The sequence below is a fragment of the Lissotriton helveticus genome, chromosome 3_2 (genome assembly GCF_964261635.1).
Source record: "Lissotriton helveticus chromosome 3_2, aLisHel1.1, whole genome shotgun sequence".
Lineage (NCBI taxonomy): Eukaryota > Metazoa > Chordata > Amphibia > Caudata > Salamandridae > Lissotriton > Lissotriton helveticus.
This window is the reverse complement of record NC_136062.1, coordinates 305,259,875-305,281,030: the sequence shown is the minus strand read 5'-3', so window position 1 is coordinate 305,281,030 and position 21,156 is coordinate 305,259,875.

Genomic DNA, 21,156 nt, shown 5'->3' with positions numbered 1-21,156 from the left:
CTACATTTGTTTTTTTTATGTCTCTGGTGGCCATCTTTGGGCTACATTGGGCTACATTGGGCTGCATTGGGCTACATTTGGGCTCTAACATATATATAGCCCAATATATATTTTTTCAAAGTTAATTTTCGTAAAAACCACTGGAGCATATATCTTGAGACATAGCAAAGGCACATCGGGGTAACAGTCCCTACAATTTTGCCAAGTTTGGCGGAAATCCATTCAGCTGTTCGGGCTAAAAGTGAGTCCAACCGCCCTATGGAAATTAACATGGGGAAAACACGTTTTGGGACCCCCCTTTTATCTCGGCCCCCGCTTGACGGATCCCCCCGAAACTTTCAGGGAAGGAGCGGAGCGCATCAAGGCAAAGTTAAGGAAAATTACAGGCAGATCCCTCATTCGGCGCCAAAGTTATTCCCAATAGAATGTTGCGGATTTCCTATGGAAAACAATCCTAACTATAACTACCTACTGGCGACCGCCAGTAGGTAATATATATACATAGATAGATATATCTATATCTATCTATATCTATATTCACTGAAAAAACCATAGGTTATAGACCTTATATAGTTAGGAATTAGCATTTACAAAACCTTGAAAATTCACTGAAAAAACCATAGGTTATAGACCATATATCGTTAGGAATTAGCATTTAAAAAACCTTATTTTAGTCACACAAAACCATTGAAATTCCATATATAGTTAGTTGCACTAACTATATATCGCGCACCCGCAATCCACTGCTGATGATGTCACGTATTACATCATTCATGACATGGTCAGTGACATCACTGATGACATCACTGATGACATCTCAAATGACATCACTGATGACATCACTGATGACATCTCATTTGACATCAATGATCACATCACTGATGATATCATTCATGTGATAATACAATGCATCTCCTCACACTCTAATATAACCTCCGTTACACCCAGTGTTAAATACAGAGTATAATTTTTGAAACCATTGACACACCAATACTAGTTACTACATACGCACTCACTGATTCCTATGTCTACACACATTCACTCATTCACCCATACAATCATTCATACATACAATCACTCATCTTTACAACACTATCATATGCACTCATACACCTATACAGACACTCACACTCTGCCACTCATCCATGGAGTTACTCACACACCTAGTCAGTCCTGAAAAGAATCAATCACACTTCCATTTTCTCATCTATACAGTTAAACACAGAACACCTTACATTTTTGAAACATATACTAACACATACTTACTCTCTTATAGAATCACTGATACAAGTACACATTGATCTGCACAGAGTCACACACCTCCCAGCCAGCCATACACACACTCAGTCTCCCATACAAATACTTGTGCAACCAATCAATAACCCATATAGCCACTTATATAGCTACTGATCAACACATGCAGCAGCTTGCACAACAACAGACATACTGAAGCACACTTTCAGACAGTTTAGTTTAGTTGGGAAAGGCGCCTGCATGCGCGCTGTGCTTGGCATTCATTTAAGCGTGCTGCGCTTGATATTAGCATTTTAAAACGCTCGTTTTTCATATTGTTTATTTTTCCTTGGTGAGCCTTGATTTTAACTGCACAATTATTCTGCCCACATACTTGCATTTTAAAGAGTGCCCCCACCGCGCTTAGCGCGGAGCCTACCGTCTTTTTGGCAGCTTCCTCGTGGCGCCTGGTCGCCATCTTGGGGTGGTCTCTGCCTCCCTCCGCCTTTTGTCTGAGCGCTCTAGCGCTTCTGCAGCACAGGTGAGCTGCTACTTAATGCTCACTCCGGTCGCGCAGCGGTGACGCGCAGCGGTCACGCCTGACTCGCGCCGGAGTCGAGCCAGAGTCTGCCCGTCTGCGCCCGTCCGCGCTAAGGACGCGCGGGACGCTGGGGGTTTTACTTTGTGGAATCGCTGTACGCTTTCATCCTTGATTTGTCAGGATGATTGTCTATTGCAGTGCCTCGCTTCGAGCCATTAGGGATTCTCTCCCACGTTGCTCGGCCGCACTATCCCACCCGCTATGTGGCCCGTGTCAATGTGTTTGTAATGGGTGGTCGCTTGATCGGCCTGGAGGTATTCGCGAGCTTGCCTCCTCCCCTGCTCCACGAGTTCGTCCCGGTGTCTCTCCTGCATCTGGTCGCCTGGGATCTGGTCTACGATTTTTAAATCTTAATACCAGATCTCTAGTAAAGCACCATCTATCTGTGGCGGACCTTATCCTGGATGAGAAACCAGATTTGCTGGCTTTAACTGAAACCTGGCTTCAAGACACTGATGACGCCATAGTCAACCTTGCTTGTCCCCTGGGTTACCTATGTTTTAGATCTAATCGCCATTCGAGAGGTGGAGGTATTGCCTTATTCATTAAATCTGATTATACTTGCACCTGGACGGTCTTGCAGATTGCTGGTTGCGAGAGTGCGCTGTTCAAAGTTACCATCAGCCCCCAGTTCTCGCTGTCGGGAATGGTTGTCTATCGCCCCCCAGGCAGCGATGTAGCTTTTAGAGGTGCCTTTCCGGAGGCCGTGAGCCTATTGGCTAGTGGCTGCGCCAATTTTTCGATCTTAGGCGACCTCAACCTCCACTTCGATAGGTTGGAGTCTCTGGCCATCAGTGGTTTTTTGGCCGACTTAGAGGCTCTGCAGCTGATCCAGCTTGTCACCCAGCCTACACACGTGGCTGGTCACATCCTCGACCCGTTTTTTACGACCCTCTTGGATGTCCAGATCGTGGCGGTTGATCCTGTGGTTTGGTCTGACCACTACTTGGTGTCTGCTTGGCTTCCTCTTCCTGCCAACCCTATTATTCCACCTCCTCTGCGGATACCTCGGCGCCACTGGAATAAACTTAGGCTGGAGGATCTTCACTGCATCATGGGTGCTGAGCCTCTGGGTCCATTGCTGAACGTCACCTCGGGCTATGATCGATTCTGTAACTGGATTACCAGGGCGCTTGATGCCCTGGTACCTATCATCTCCAGTAAGTCCAGACCTCGGCAGGCCAGCCCCTGGTATGACAGTGCGTTGCGTGCCATGAAGTCCTCTTGTAGACGGGCAGAAAGGGAGTGGCGCAGGACGTATGACGCCGATAGGAAATCCGCCTACCAGGCCCTAGTTAAGCTCTACCATCGAGCCATATGTAGGGCCCGGGCGGCGTTTTACGCAGCAGAATTTTGTAACAGCCTCAACCCCACAAAAACCATCTTTAAAACCATAAAAGATCTGATGGCAAAGAGGGTTCCTCCGCAGTTGGACAGCTCTACCTCCCACTGTGAAGCATTAGCCACTTTTTTTCTGGACAAAGTTAAAAAAATCTACCAGGCGTTTCCGAGTCCACTACCACCTGTGATTCCTTGGAGTGGCTCTAGCAATTGTCCATCGCTGCATTCCCTTCCAACTCTTTCTAACGAGGAGTTTGCGAAATGGGCCTTGCGAGTCAAATCTGGCTCGCCTGCAGATCCGGTAAGGTCGGCCCTTTTCAGGGATGCTGCCTTCCAGGGACGCACAATAGTGTGTTCTCTGATCAACCTCTCCCTGACTTCTGGCCTTGTTCCTGCCAAGTGGAAGCAAGCGGTAGTTTCCCCGATCCTGAAAAAACCATCTTTGGATCCGTCGAAACCTGAAAACTACCGCCCGATATCTTTGCTCCTTTGGCCGGCCAAGGTCATGGAGGCCCATGTAAATCTGGCCCTCACAGAGCATATGACCCAGGTTAATGTCCTGGATCCCGTGCAGAATGGGTTCCGTGCTGGTCACAGCACCGAGACGGCCCTTCTGGCAATGGTTGAGCACTTGCGGATTGTATTGGATGCAGGTCAAACGGCAGCGCTTATTTTATTAGACCTGAGCGCTGCCTTTGACACTGTTTCCCATCGCATCCTTCTACACCGCTTGCAGGACATTGGCCTTGGTGGTTCAGCTCTGCAGTGGTTCCGCTCCTTCCTTAGTGATCGCTCCTTCTGCGTTGCCACCCCTCCCTTTCAGTCCAAATTCCATCCGTTGGACCTGGGGGTGCCTCAAGGCTCCTCGCTGAGTCCCACGCTTTTTAATCTGTACGTGCAGCCGCTGGCTGAAGTCGCCAGGCAATGGGGCCTAACCATGGTCTCCTATGCCGACGATACTCAGCTGGCGGTTACGATCAGCGGGGATGCCAAGAAGGATGCCCTCAGGTTCCGCAGTGGACTGAGAGAGGTGGCCAGCTGGATGAATAACAACTGTCTCCAGCTGAACGCATCAAAAACGGAGGTGATGATCGTTGGAAGGGATGCGGACCTCTGGGGAGATGGATGGTGGCCTTCTGAGCTGGGAACAGCGCCAGCCCCTGTCCTGGAACTCAGGAATTTGGGAGTATGGCTTGACCATACGTTAAGCTTTGTGACTCACACGAAGAGAGTGGCGGCCTGCTGTTTTGGAGTATTACGCGGGCTAAGACCCCTGCTCAAATTCTTCGATGCTCCTACAAGACAGCTGGTCATTCAAGCGATAATTATTTCTCGCCTGGACTATGCTAGTTCACTCCTTTTAGGAGTGAACCAAGCTGAGATTCTCCGTTTACAGCGAGTCCAGAATGCTGCGGCTAGGGCGGTGGTCGGCTTGCCTCGGGCTTGCCCTACCTCCAACACTCTGCGGTCCCTACATTGGCTCCCGATGAATAAGCGAATCCAATTTAAAGCCCTCAGCATGGTTTTTAAAATTCTTCGTGAGTCGGCACCTTTGCTACTTAATAATTTGATTTCTCCTTATGTGCCAACTCGCTCACTTCGCTCCCTTGGACAATCCTTGGTGGTTGTGCCTCGGTTCAGACTCAGCCGGATGGGAGGACGCTCCTTCCGAGTGAAAGCTGCAGTTCTCTGGAATGCGCTCCCCCTGGAAATCCGTCTTCTGGATGATCTAATATCTTTCCGTAGGGCCTTGAAAACTTTTCTGTTTTAAACTCCCCCTGTTTTAAGTGCTCTGTTTTTGGTGCTGGTTTTAGTGTTGTGTTGTGTCTGCCTTTCCCTTGCGCCAGGACGCTCCTTTGCTGGAGCATCTGTGCGCATTAAAAATGTTACATAACATAACATAACATAACATAGTCACTAACCCGTGCATTCAGTAAGACGCATTTAATCACTCACTCATACAGTCAATCACGCACCTACTAAAACCTTCATTCAGACACTTATACATCCACTCATTCTTCAATATGTAAAACATATTTAAACTTTACAGAAACACATAATCACTGGATGTTGTCATCAGTGATGTCATCAGTGATGTCACTGACCATGTCATGAATGATGTAATACGTGACATCATCAGCAGTGGATTGCGGGTGCGCGATATATAGTTAGTGCAACTAACTATATATGGAATTTCAATGGTTTTGTGTGACTAAAATAAGGTTTTTTAAATGCTAATTCCTAACGATATATGGTCTATAACCTATGGTTTTTTAGTGAATTTTCAAGGTTTTGTAAATGCTAATTCCTAACTATATATGGTCTATAACCTATGGTTTTTTCAGTGAATTTCATTGGTTTTTTAATAGCTAATATCAAAACCTTTACAATGTATTATTCTTTAAATAGAAAAATATTTTGTACATCTTTTTAATACAATTTTTTTTTTATTATTTTTTTTGTTTCGCTCCCGGTACGCGAACCGGTTAGCTTCCCGTTAGCTCAATCCGGAGGCGCGACCCGGTCCGCGAACCGGTAAACGTTCCTTTTGCGCACCTCTCGCGTTACAAAACAACATCGTGACGCGTCGCGTCAGCATGACGTTTCGCGTTCTCGCGTAATACGTCATATTACGTGCTACGTTCGCGTACCCGGAAGCGCAGCGGTACGCGAACCGGAAGCGATCCGCGGCGCGGCGCCGACCGCGTAAGGTAAACACAGCAGGTCATGTGACTCGGTAATAACACTTTTCATTGGTTCATTTCACTTTTGGTTTCCTAATGATGTAATACTAGGTCATGTGATCTAAAATGAACACTTTTCATTGGTTTAGAACTTTTGCTTTTCCCAAATGATGAAAACCCCTCCTTCTTTCCTCACTCTGACTTTCATCTTGGTGAGAGAAAGACCCTTTATTTAGAGTTTGACATGGCTTCATTAGTAGCTTCAGCTGGTGCTAACCCACCACCTCCACCAAATCCAAGAAAGAGAGGACCACCTGCAGAAGTAATTTTGCAAGAAGAGGAAGAACAGGAAGAGGAGGAAGAGGAGGAAGAGCCAAGGTTTTTGCCAGAGGAGCCCAGGAGGTACAATCGAAAGGAGAATTACATCTGGCAATTCTATAGAATTCCTGAGGGGCAAAAAAAAGTGAATGCACGCTACGTGTTTTGCCGTATATGCGGTGATAGATTGTCAAGAGGAACTGATAAAAAATACAGTTACGGCAATCACACTATGCATCGGCATATGAGTAGGTGGCACCCAAATAATTATAGTGCTGCCCAGCTACGTGACGAGCAACAAAATCCCCTCCCAATGGCAAGGAGATCGGTTGTACCAGAGGTGTCGGGACCAGAGGCGAGGGAGATGATCGCAAACATCCAAATGTTGTTTGGGCACGTAAAGCAAGTGTGCGTGGAATGTGGCGATTTCATCTGCTACAGGGAAAGTAGCATCACTTTGATTTTGCGAGCTATTCAAAATCATGTTAATGTTTGTCCGAGACGCCCCAAAAAATAAATTCTTTTTTTTTTGTTGCTCCTGTTGAGCCCTTTATAATGGATCGTTTTTGTTTCCCCCCCCCAAAAAAACCAAAAAAAATTTAAAAACGTTCAGAAAATACAAAAAAAATATAAAACAACAAAAACATAAAAAAAAAAGTTCTTTTCAGAACTACCTCCCCATTATGAAAAAAATTGGTAGAATATTTAGAACTCTGCCAACCTCTATTTCTCTTAGTTCGCTCCCCGAGCGCTACCCGGTACGCGTACCGGAAGCTAACCAAAAAAAATATTTTTTAAAAAAAAGAACAGTAAGTATAAGGTAAGCAAACAGACAGTTATGTGAAAAGAAAGACAGCGTTAGGGAGTAAACAAGAGATACTGTTACCTACAATCCACTGCTGATGATGTCACATATTACATCATTCATGACATGGTCAGTAACATCAACAGCAGTGGATTGTAGGTAACAGTATCCTTAGTTTACTCCCTATAGCTGTCTTTCTTTTAACATAACTGTCTGTTTCCTTCCCTTATAGTTACTGTTCTTTTTAAAAAAAAAAAATTTTGATCAGTCATAAACAGTGACATTAATAGAAACAGAGAGAGTGAACAAGAGTGAAGAACTATGGTCCTCCTTAGCCACCCTCAGAAAACCAAGAGGGTCAAGATACATCTACCGTGCCCCCTTCTACCCATTCTGAACATTATTTGCCCTCCATCTTGTATCTTGATTCGACCGAAACACAAAATGGTGGACTCCCATAACGCTGCTGGTTTGCGAACCGGGCCACTTCCCGGGAAGCGGTCCAAAAAAAAGGTGGGAAAGTAATTCACAGACACTAAGAGTAATAGAGATGGAGTGAGTGAACAAGACTGAGGAACTATGAGAACAGAGGGACTGAGAAAAAGAGTGGAAGGAGTTGAGTAAGTAGGTAATAGAGAAAGGAATGAGGAAAGTAGCAAAGGCAGGAAACTGAGGATTAAAGAAGTGAAGCAGTGGATCTAATAGTAGGTGAATGTGATAGAAATGTAACGAAAAGAGTACAACTATTTACCTTATAATTGCCGTTAAATTAATCACATTTTATTTTTATACTTTCAATCTGTGAAAGAGAGAACCAACATTTGAAAAATATTAAAACATGTATTTAAAAATTACAAAAGACAAGGGAAAATATTGAAGGACAAATAGTTTTTCAACAACTTTGACACTGACAGAAGCTTCTGCTTCTCCAGGTCCCCTACACAATCCTAAAGATATACATTTTAAACTAACAGTATCTTGATGCAGATGAAGTGAGGCCTATCTTAAAACATGGTGCATCTTTTGCATTGCTCTTGTTTCAGAAAAGTGTCGCTTCAGGATGCCAATAACATGTCTCCTATCCAGAGATTTGTTTGAGGTGAGGCCTACTCAGAGTTCAAGATGAGATTTACACTTGTTGAAGTGTACAGAGGAGATAATATCTGTGAAAGTCTACCAATGAAGTGAGTCATGTCCACTGCACTCTTCAACAAAGTAGAAACCTCCTATGTTTCCCTGGACAGACCTAAACTTGATCTGCACAATGTGATTCATAATGATAGGAAACACAGGTGATGTAATTGAAATATGTGCAATTTATTTTGCTCATTTCACAATCACATCACTTGTGTTTCCTTTGCTTAGGTATCTCATTGTGCAGATGTAGTCCAGCATATGAAAGAATACGTAGAAGTGCAGCACTGCATGCAATAAATTTAACACTTACAGAAAACTCACCTTCTCCATGCCACCTACACAGTTCTACATATACATCATAAATGCAAACAGTACAGAATTAATTATACATGTTAAATGGTTTATTTTTGCTGTTCTCAGAATGTATCAAAATTCACTAAAAACAGTGACTTGAAGGTATTCATCATGTAACAGCGGGGAAAAAAAAACACAATCAAAATGATTGTGTTTAAAAAACCCAAACAACATCAGAAATCAAAATTCAGAACTCCTTAAAGTTACCTTACTTTCCATGACGTCCAAGGATGTCCTATGAACAGCTTACACTCTTTTGTGCTGTTATTACTTTCAGCCCGCCACTTTCTGAAAGAAAACCTCCATCGTTTTTAAAAACACGTTACATGCAATAAATGACTTCTTGCTCTCTACCACTATTTTCCACAAGGCCAAATCTAGTCAGAGCTATTTATAACTCTTGGATTTCTTGTAAGCCAATCCCATCATTTGGCATTTCCGCAACTTTCACAATTAAAATGTTGAAGATCATTTTCACAATCCTGGAATAGTAATATCTTCTCCTTCTTGCTCAGTCATGTTCTACATTTCCTATGACACTGATACTGCTTAATATGAAGCAGACTTACACTACCTCTATGAGTACTACAATTATTTAATTCTCTACATCACTTTTAATCACAAAGCAATGTAAAACAGTAGACAGCATTGCAGACTTACTACTCCATGTTTTGATTGGCTGCTTCAATTAGCTTATAAAAAGAAACAGTTTTTCTGAACTCATTCAAAGTGCACATATATCTCCATAATGTCCAGTCCTATGATTAGAAGTTATGTCTCTGAACTACACTTATCCTCAAGGCCAAATTGTGTAGGAGCCATTAGAACTTCTTGAAATTCCACAGAGCACATCCCGAGATTATTTCCCTAAAATTTTGGTTTTAAAAACACCAGGTAAGAGTTTTTAAGGTCATACGGCAATTTTTTTTTGAAAACTAAAACAGAATCATTGCAGAATGACCAGCCATTTCTAGACTTTAAATAAGCTGTGTAATGTCCTGATGTTATTGAAGGGCCATCATGATATATAATTGCTGTAGTTACAAAAGTCCTTCCTGATATTGACAACTGCGAAGCTACAAATTTTTTTATTAAAGTTGTCAATTTTGTTCCATCAGTCCTACATCGTTGGAACATTAAAATGACGTACTGGCCATATGTTTGTATAAATAATGTGGACATCATTTCAGATTTACATTGGCTACACTCCATGTTGTGATTAGCAGCTTTTACTAGCTTATTAAAGGAGACTGATTTACTGTCTGGCAAAGTTAAATATATAAATCTTTCTGAGTCTACACTAGTAGTACTTGATACCATACAGTTCTCGCAGTCATGCTGCCATTGATAAGAAAGCCCAAACAGCTGATCTACATCTACACCTTCAGCATGTAATACATCAAGCATATACATTAAAAACTCCTGACAATCTTGCTGAATATTTTGAGAGAATTGTGTTTGGCCTGAACATCTATCTAACAGATTTCGAATTTCAGACACACTTTCTATGTTTCTTCTATCAGTGGTACATTTCTCTAACACAGAATTTAACAAACTGCAAAATCTTTGATCAGAATTGACCACAATCTCTTCTTTTACATTTTTTAGAGAAAACAAAACATTAATTACTACATTAGCATAGCAGTTGACACCAGAACTGTTTTCAAACTGAAAACCAACAACATCTTCAACAGAATCCTCTTTGTTTCTGCTTGTAATTTTAGGTTCATTCACTTTTTGTCTTTTTGCTACAACCTCCCCAGTATTGTTCTCATTTCTTCGTTTCCGGCCTACCAGACGTTTCTCAAACAAAGGAAACTGAGGCAAATGTGGCGCATACTCTCTTCTTAACCTATTGTATTCCTTAACACAATCTAGATCTGCACAAATGTTTGTGACATCACACTCAATCAAGTACAATCCCGATAAAGTTCTAACTCGTGACAATGCCACATATGCCATACCCTCCTTGAACACAGAACTGCCAATATTCACCAATGCACTGTCTACACTTAAACCTTGCGATTTATGGATTGTCACCGCATATGCCAAGCAAACAGGGAACTGCTTACGGCGAACATATAAGTCTTTTACAAGCAAAAATCTAGCAGAACAACGAGCAATTAGCTGTACTTCCTCAATGCCATCAAATTTAATTTTTAAAAATTCAATTCCATCTCTATTTCTGTATTTCACAAAATCAACAACATTACCCATTGATCCATTTACCAGACCTCTTTCAACATGTAAATTCCTTCTTAAAATTATACGGCAGTTCAAGCACACATTCAGAGTCTTTTCAAAACCTGCAGTTTTAGATATACTCTTCTCTAATGAATCCAATTTAGTTTTCAGATTCTCAGACAAAATAATTGTTGATCCCATATGCTCTACTCTATCAATAGCTTCCAGTTTCACAATCTCTTGCTTTTCTAAATGCAACATTTTGTTGTTAAATTTGGCACATTCTGCAAGAGTTGGCATCAAACATATTCCAGATTTCTTTTCAGTAATTTTCTGAAAAATATTCTCAGGCACAACATCTTGTTCTGGATATAAATTTGACAGTAATCGTGCATTTAAAACTTCTTTCCCATGCTCAGTCACTTTTCCAATTCTAAAATCTTGTAGAATAGTCTTGTAAACTTCATCCTTCGCCTGACGCATATTTTCATGCAGTTCAGCATAATTGAAGTTTAACCATATATTGACGTTGCCAATGCTGCCTAGGCACTTCCTGGTATCTTCATGCGTGAGCATTTTGAACACAGGTTGCCCTTTCACTGGTGTCAGCTGCAGAAGATCTCCGAAAACAATGATGTGTTTGCCACCAAATAACACATCATACTCTGTTTTGAGAACTTCTTGCATCCTCAAATGCACAAAGGCAAGCATGACATTGGAAACCATGCTTACTTCGTCAATGATAAGAAGTTTCATTTTCCTCAAGATTCTTGAAACTTCAAAACAAGCATCTCCAGATAGCTTGTGATATTCTAATTTGTTGTCATGCTCCACTGGCAGCATCAGTAAACGATGTAAAGTAATCCCTTTAATATTATGTGCTGCCAGTCCAGTTGGAGCAGTGACAACACAAGACAGCGATGACTCTGTCCTTTCCTGCAAATAGCATGAAATTGCTTTAATGAGGAAACTTTTTCCAGTTCCTGCTTCTCCACTCACGTACAGTCGGACAGGCTTCAACGACGTACATGAGCACTCTTTCTTATCATGACTTAATCCATGATCAATTTGCATGGTAACTTCGTCATATATTTTCCTCTGCTCAACGTTGAGTTGCCTTTCCAACTCTTCTAAGTTAACCGCATCCTCTTGAGCATGTGCCATGGCTCTTTCCACTTCATTCATAGCAGTGGCAGCTTCATTTTCAATAAGAGGTCCTCCTAGTGGATCCTGACTCAATGAAGCAGAACTCTGACTGTCCTGAGAACTGTCTCTGGCAATCTCGGCTGCAATCGTTGCTTCCTGCTCAATTTCCACATTCAACATTTCTACATATTTGGGAAAAGCAGGACATTCTATGGTCTCCTTTGCGGCATTGAAAGAGTCTTCGTAACAGAGGAAATCTCCAAGCAGTTCCTCTTCTGCACGCCAAGGCTTGAAAAGTTGCAAAAGTGCTAAATAGAAAAACTCCTTTTTTTCAGGAGATTCGCCACTCAATTTTCGATGGTTTATCAAGTGGCATTTTCTTTGCTTGACCAGACATCCCTCACTTCCTATTACAGCATACACTCCTTTCTCAGTATCTTCTTTGATGTTCCTCTTGAATATGTAATTTTGCAGAACCTCATACAGACAAACATTCTCTAGGTGACTGCTTCGATTTGGATAATATGTATCTAACATGTTTGTCTTCAAAATGTCGGTACTGTTTGGCTCCTTTTCCGCCAAATACTCAATTTCCCGCACAGGTTTGAGAACTCGATTACGCGTTGCAGCAAGACCAAGACTCGCCCAAACGATACTCCTGGACTTGGCATAGAGACTTGCTGAAGACAACCGGTCAGAACATTCGTACGCTCCGATTTCTCGATGCGACAACATCTTCAGACTGAAACTGTACAACTTCTTGCTGAGGCTCTTTTCATGGGAAATGTCCTCCCACATATCCTTCAATTCTGTCTTCTCTTTTTTGGTGATGTAAGACGTCACATACCGAGCCACAGCCATACAGTTATCAGCCACAAACTGTATATCCATGTTAGCATTCCACATGGACAAAATCACCGGGTTGTAGTCGTTGATGTACTTGGACTCTTCGTTCCTCTTCAAATTGTATGTGTTTTTAGGTGATTTCTTCATCACATTATGTCGCAGCGAAGACATCAAACTGTTTACTCTTCCTTTAGAAATCACCGGTCGTGGAAAGCCGAAACGACATTTGGTGTAGAACTTGTCTTTGTTTCGGAATTTACGACGGCAGTACTTTCCACATCGATGGCTTTGGAAACGCAGAACTTTTTCTCTTAGGCTTTTCTTCTCCTTTGCGTTTGGAACAGCACACGTAGAATACTGTTGGATGAAACTCATCACTGAGTCTTCTGGATCCGTTCCAAATTTAGGTGCATCCTTGATCCACAGCAACATATGTATATGAGGAGCACCTCTTGCTTGGTACTCCTTTCTCCAGAAGAAATCCAACACCTCTCCAAGAGGTGGATTCTTCTTATTCATGATGAAAGACATCATAGCTTCAAATCTATGATTGAAGTACCTACATACATTGACTGGATCCAAAGAGCACAGTTCTCCGGGTGTCTTGAATTCGATGTTATCTACGTTAGCATTTGCCTCTCGTAGAAATTGAAGTAAGTCTTCCCAGCCATACTCGGCACAACTCAGAGTGAGGAACCATGTGGGAGTACCTAAGTTCCTCAGCATACATTTTAAATCACCATGATGACGGTACCAGTACTCATTAGTACCACGCTGACACGCCATGAGATTAATCAGGTGAGAATCCAAAATACTATCTTGGACATTCACTTTATCCATAAAATCACTTGCCGAGATGTTTTGCATGTGTATACCACTTTTCAAGATGTGGTTCACTGCATATGACAGTCCAGACAGATCGCTTTCAAACAGGAGATGAAACAAATAAGGAATGCATTGTCGAAACCTAGCATCTCCTGCATACAATCGCAAAGTCCGGTATTCAGAAGCAGGAATTTGATGAGGTCGCTCATCATATCTTCCTCCCTGACCTGTTGGAAAAAGCTGTGGGAAACACCGAGCTTCCAAACTTTCCTCCCAAACACTAATGGGACTCCCTTTGGCTTGTTTCATTTGAAACAACTCAATAGCATTCCCCACGACTTCCTTGGAATGCAAAGGATGAACACTATAATGTTCATATATTTCCTCACTAGTAGAGGGTTCTACTTTCTCAATTTGACCAGCACACAAATCGCTATCCTCTTCCTCACTTACTTCCTCTTCTGCAACATATACATTCTTATAGTATTTATTATTTTTTTTCAAATACAATGTTGCCTTTTTAACTTTCCTAACATCTACTAAATCTTGCCATATTTTCTTATTCTTTGTCGGAACCCCATTAACTAAGATAACCAGAGGTTCCTCTTCCAGTTTTTCTACTCCAATTGTGTTAATGTTTTTCTTCAAATCTAGAGGCAAATAAACAACTCTTCCCTTTAATCCTCTCTGTAAATCTGATGGAGGCAATTTCCCTGTCTTTGGCTCCATTCTTACAATAGCCTGAAAGGGATGGATACTTTGAATCAAAATAGATTCATAAGTATTTAAGTCCTTCAATTCAGAAGGAATCTCAACCAATTCCAGATTATTATGAACTGCTCTAGCAGGCATCTGGTTTTGTTTTAATTTGTTACAACAATAAGTACACACACGTTGATCCAATCCCAAATCAAAACAATTTTCTACCATCAAGTATGTTGCAAAATCCTTCCATTCACTATTATTTTCCCTTTCACTTTTTGCATATAAATCCACTAACTTAGTCTGATTCTTATAATAAGTGCGTCTACAACACACACAAGTGAAATTAGGCCTCTCACTTGATTTCACGTCAAACGTCGCAATTTCCCTCTGGAAATTATCTGTACTGGAAACATGTACACTATCTTCCAAATGACCCTCTACTTCTTGCTCAATTTCAACATTCTCCTCTTTACTTCCAAAGTAACAAAACTCAATTTCTTCACATATATTCTTCACATCTATTTCAGAACCATGCAAAAGAGCAGCGCATAATTGTTTCAGCATAATTGCTGGACTCTTAGCATAATACAACATTCTAACTAATTTCCTCACTTTGTTATGATGCACTGCTAGCATCCTGAAATGATGAAAAACACTCTGGCATACTCTCCTGGAAAGACAAGCCAGTGAATGACCATGCAAACTTGTCACTTCTCTTACTCTGCAAGGATCTAATTCTTGCAACAACCTCAGTTTCTGCTTCAAACTTTTTTTGTTAAATGACCGTACAAAATCACAAAGCAAATTGATGGAATCCTGTCGCACACTGCAAATACTACTACACTTCCAGGTGTACACAGGACCCTTAGCACGTCTTCCTAAAACCTCATTACCTAACAACTCTTCTGCCTCTGTTGTCACAAGTTTTTCTTTTTCAACTGGACAACCATCTTTCACTTCATAAGCACGACCACTGGTGTCAACTGCATGCACCAAATCATTATCCTGGAAATAACTCTCTTCATTAAAAAATGCCTCACAGCTTGAACTATGCATCCATTCTCCAGAAAAAACTTCACAAAAATTACTACGATTAACTATTCTCTTCCATCTACTATTTCTTTTGAAATCAAAAATTGCCTTGTTTAGCTTCCTAATTCTATTGATTATCAAAATAAATAACTTACGTTTAATTTCAAATGCCTGATCAATAACTTTCTCAACTTTTTTTTTTCTCTTATAAAAAACTAGTTTCTGTTGACCTTTCTTAATATTTTTTAACAAATTGCCAATTATCCTGTTGCGGAACATTCGTTTACGAATCTCCCTAAACTGTTGTTTCCTTCTACTATCATGCACAGATTTATCTCTTGCTCTAGCACTAACATTTTTCATTGTCCTTTTCTTTCCATTTGATTTACTTCTCGTGTTATGGACTGAAACATTTTCTGTAGTAATATTTTTTTTATTACAAATATTTCTTATGAAATATTTAGAGCTCTTACCCGGTGCTTTCTTCGTGGCTTGAGAAATCTTTTTGTTAGAGGACTGCTGCGTTTTTTTTTTCTCCTGCTGTCTTTGACGTTTTGCAGCCTTTATCTGTCTTTGTATTGTAGGCATATTGAAATATTTAAATGATCTGCAGTTGAATCTGAGGAAAAATATAATAAAAAATGTTAATAAACATTATTATCAAACAGTAAATCAGTAATAGTGATCAAAAACATAACACACTACTTGACATTTTAATTTGAAGATTTTTTAGTCATTGGCGATTCTTTACCATTCCTAATTTGCGATGAGCAAAATGCTAATTGCAAGTTACCCATTCATTTCCATGGCCTAGGAGGCTAATATGAATGAAGGTTTAATTTGCGATTAGCAATTTGCTCATCACAAAGTAGGAATTTTTCCAAGGGTGCAGGGGTGTCTCAAGAACACCTGCTGCACCCCTGAAAAACAAATTTGGGGGCATATGGCACACATACATGCCCTAAGGGCATGTGTTGACGTCATATGGCACCTTTTGTTTTTTTGAAAAAAAGCTTTTTGAAAAGAATTCACAAATTACCACTAATTTACCACAATAGTTTCCAAATCCTTAATGTCATTTTTTACAAAGTTTTTGTTTGATACATTGCATTTAAGTAGTCACAAAATTTACAAATGCTTCAGTGCAATCGCAAAATAAGGAATAGCAAATTTTGCTACTCCTTATTTTGCATCAAAGTTGTTTGATACATACCATTTGTCTAATTAACATTCGCAAAGGCCGAAATTCATAGAAGTTTGATCTTTGCAAATGCTAATTAGCTTGATACATATGGCCCCAAGTGAGGCCTGTCTTGCGACATGGTGCATCTTTTGCATCACTGCTGCTTGGGTTTTATGTGGTACGTTTTTTTTTACACCATGACATATCTGCCTAAATGCATCAATTTTTAATGTTGTCACCTCATAGCAAATATTTTGCACCACCGCTGCATCATAAAAGTGACGCACAGTAGCACAAAAAAGGCATACACCTATCATAAATCTATCCCTAGCATTTTAAATGATTAATCCAGGATGACAATAAAGTGTGTCCTATCCAGAGGTTTGTTTAAGGTGAGGCCCACTCAGGATTGCAGATTAAAGTTACGCTTGATGAAGAATACAGAGGAGATAATACATATAAAGGACTACCAATGAAGTAAGTAATGTGCACTTTATTGCGCCAGTCATCATAAATGTATCCCTAAGCTTCTTATCTTGTTACAGATGAACCACCATATGTACCATCAAACTATTTTGCATTTCCTAAATAGCAAATTTTAAGGAATAAATAGCAATTCTTTACTATTCCTAATTTGCAATGAGCAAATTGCTAATTGCAAATTACCCATTCATTTCCATGGGCTAGGAGGCTCATAGGAATTAAGGTTGCAATTTGTGATTAGCAATTAGCTCATCACAAAATAGGATTTTTTTCAAGCGTGCAGGGGTATCTCAAGAACACCCTGCTGCACCCCTGAAAAAGAAATTTGGGAGCATATGGCACACCTACATGCCCTAATGGCATGTATGGGCGTCATATGGGACCTTTTTTTTTGTTGAAAAAAATGCTTTTTGAAAAGAATTCGCAAATTACCACAAACTAGAAGTTGGTGGTAGTTTTCAAATCCTTAATATCATTTTTTACATATTTTTTGATACATTGCATTTAAGGAATCGCAAATTTTGAATTATTGACATTTTAAGTCATTTCCACATGTGCAGTGTTTTCAAAATATAATTTGAAAATCGTTTTTGGGGAAAAGTAATGGTTTGCAAATTTATGACAAGGACATCATGGTGTATGCTTCTCTATAAGGCATTTCAGTGTCTCTAATGTCATTTTTCCCATATTACATTATAAGACCTTTCCCCATGAAGCACATTCCTTGTAAATATGCTCCCACCTGTGCATTGCAAATTTAGATTTTGACTGTTTCAGTCACATAGCCATGTTGAAAGTGACCCAAAAAAATTTGCAAACGTTTTAAAATAACACATTCATGTGTCTTAAGGACATTTTAAGTCATTTCCCCATGGACAATGTTTTCTAAGAGGCACAAAAGAGGTATACACCTATCATAAATCTGTCCCTAGCATTTTAAATGATTAATACAGGATAACAATAAGATGTAGCCTATCCAGAGGTTTGTTTAAAGTGAGGCCTACTCAGGATTCCAGATTAAATTTACGCTTGATGAAGAATACAGAGGAGATAATATATGTAAAGCTCTACCAATGAAGTAAGTGATGTCTACTTCATTGCGCCAGTCACCATAAATGAATCCATAAGCTTCTTATCTTGTTAGAGATCAACCGCCATATGTATCATCAAACTATTTTGCATTTCCTAAATAGTGAATTTTAAGGAATAAATAGCAATTCTTTACCATTCCTAATTTGCAATGAGCAAATTGCTAATTGCTATTTTACCCATTCATTTCCATGGGCTAGGAGGCTCATATAAATGAAGGTGCAATTTGCGATTAACAATTTGCTCATCACAAATTAGGAATTTATTCCAAAGGTGCAGGGGTGTCTCAAGAACACCCTGCTGCAACCCTAAAAAAGAAATTTGGGGGCATATGGCGCACATAAATTTTAACAACATTCCTTTACCTCAACAACGATTTTCAAATCATAACTTCAAAACACTACACATGGGAAAATTACTTAAATTGTCCTTAAGACACATAAAAGCGTTTTTTGATTGGCTTTCCTGCATGGTAGGGTCACTTTTAACATGGCTATGTAACACAAACATTCAAAATCAAAATTTTCCATGCACAGGTGGGAGCATATTTACAAGCAATTTGCGCCACAGAGAAAGGTCTTACATTAAAATGGGAAAAATAACATCAGGGACAGTCAATTGCCTTATAAAGAACCATACACCATTATGTCCTTGTCATGAATTTAAAAACAATTCCTTTTTCCCAAAAACGATTTTCAAATCATAATTTCAAAACACTGCACATGAGAAAATGACTTAAAATTTCATTGAAACACATGAAAGCGTTTTTTGATTGGCTTTCCTGCATGGTTGGGTCACTTTTAACATGGCTATGTAACACAAACATTCAAAATCAAAATTTTCCATGCACATGTGAGAGCATATTTACAAGCAATTTGCGCCACAGAGAAAGGTCTTACACTAAAATGAGAAAAATAACATCAGGGACAGTCAATTGCCTTATAAAGAACCATACACCATTATGTCCTTGTCATAATTTTATAAACAATTCCTTTTCCCCAAAAACGATTTTCAAATCAAAATTTCTAAACACTGCACAAGGGAAAATGACTTAAAATGTCATTAAAACACATGAAAGCGTTTTTTGATTGGCTTTCCAGCATGGTTGGGTCACTTTTAACATGGCTATGTAACACAAACATTCAAAATCAAAATTTTCCATGCACATGTGAGAGAATATTTACAAGCAATTTGCGCCACATAAATCATAATTTTCTCCTTAAAGCACACTATTCTCTATCTAAAGTAAAAAAATATTTTCTCACCTTAGCAAATACTTTGAGTTTGAAAACAGTCTAAGAAACACACCAATTTGTCTTCAGCAGAGCAAAAGGTATGCACTCCAGAGTCTGCAGCTAACAAAAGCACAGAAATGCTGTAATTCTTCACACATATTTCTCATGTCACCCAATCAAAACTCTTCCCTCACTTTTTTTCAAATGAAAACCCTTCCCCCTCTGCCCTTTCTGCCTATTTTCCATAGCAACCACCTCTTGGAGAAACTCTGGTGTTTGCAAGTTCACACAACAATGTTGCAATTGAACTCTGAACTCTCAGTGCACCTGCATATCCAGTGCTTTCTTTCATTTAATGATTTTTTATTGACCACTCAAAATACATCTTTCAAACAACACATCTGTACACCCTAACTTTCTGTTTTCATCAATCAAAATCCACCAATCACTGTTACTGCTTCATGAACACAGAAACTCCACAGTTTTTTTTTCATTTTACACTCTCATTTTTTCAACTGCCATTTCATTGCCACACTTCATCTGACTGCAGGAGAACCTTCTCTCACCATGTTTTCTGTCTGGATTGTTGGTCATAGTTATATTCACTGGGCTCAAAGGTACGTTGAAAGCAGGAATTTACCTAACCTCAATTTACAAGATGTGGAAATTAAGTGGTTTGGCCACAGAGGATTAAAATGTCACCAATTGATACCATTGGTGAAAACCTTTATGCATTTGCCAAAACCTGACCTGTTAATTGTGCACTGTGGAGGTAATGACTTGGGCACTTTGACTGGTGTAGGTCTGGAAATGCTTTTAAAGGACACCTTTGAGCAATTAATGGCACTTTTTCCTCAAACTGCCTTGGTATATTCAAATATATGCCAAAGACAGAAATGGAGGTGGTCAAACCAATTTTGTCCACAAATTGAGAAGTCGAGGAAGCATGTAAACAAATCTGTTTCAGCTTACATGAGAGACCATGGAATGGGCTCCCTGTACAACAATAACTTGCGATACTACATGCAAGATATCTACAGAGGAGATGGAGTTCACTTCTCAGATGAGGGCAACAGAATTTTCACTCTGAATTTAAGAATGTGCATTGGTACCTACTTATAAGTACCTAAATGTACCATAAATCCAAAAGCTCTTCTCAGAGCTACCCTACATCTAATCACTCACAATTATTATTTTACTCTAACATTTTTCACTAATTTTCAACAAAGTACACTCCCTGGGGCGCTACCCGGTACGCGTACCGGGAGCTAACCTCGCGAAATTTTTTAAAAAAATGTTTTTTTTTCGCACATATAAACCTCCTCAGCCACCCTCAGAAAACCTAGGGGGTCAAGATAACTCTACCGTGCCCCCTTCTACCCATTCCGAACATTCATTGCCCTCCATCTTGTATCTTAATTCGACCGAAACACAAAATGGTGGACTCCCGGAACGCTTAAGGTACGCGAACCGAGGCGCTCAACGGTTCGCGTACCTGGTCACTCCCTGGGAAGATAAAGGAAAAAAAAAATATTAAAAAAATCCAACAATTAATTAACATACAGCATTTGAAAAGACTATCATTCATTTTTCATTGTAGTACGCTCCCCAGAACGCTTTCTGGTTCGCGTACCGGGCGCTAACCACGAAAAAAAACAAAAAAAAAAATTTTTTTTTTTTGCCCCGCGGGGCCCCTTTAAAACCTCCACATTAAACCTAGGGGGTCAGCGAGGATCTACTATGCCCCCTTATAGTTATTTCCCCCTTTGTTTTGGCCTCCTCTTGTCTCTCGATCCTACCGAGAGACAAGATGGCGGCCGCTCCGGACTGTTTAGAATGTTGACAGACACCGGAGAGCCAATCAGCTTCGCTACGCGAAGTTCCGTTACGCGAAAAGTACGCGAACCGGGGCGCTGCCTGGTCCGCGCTTACAGATATATATCTTTTTTTGAACG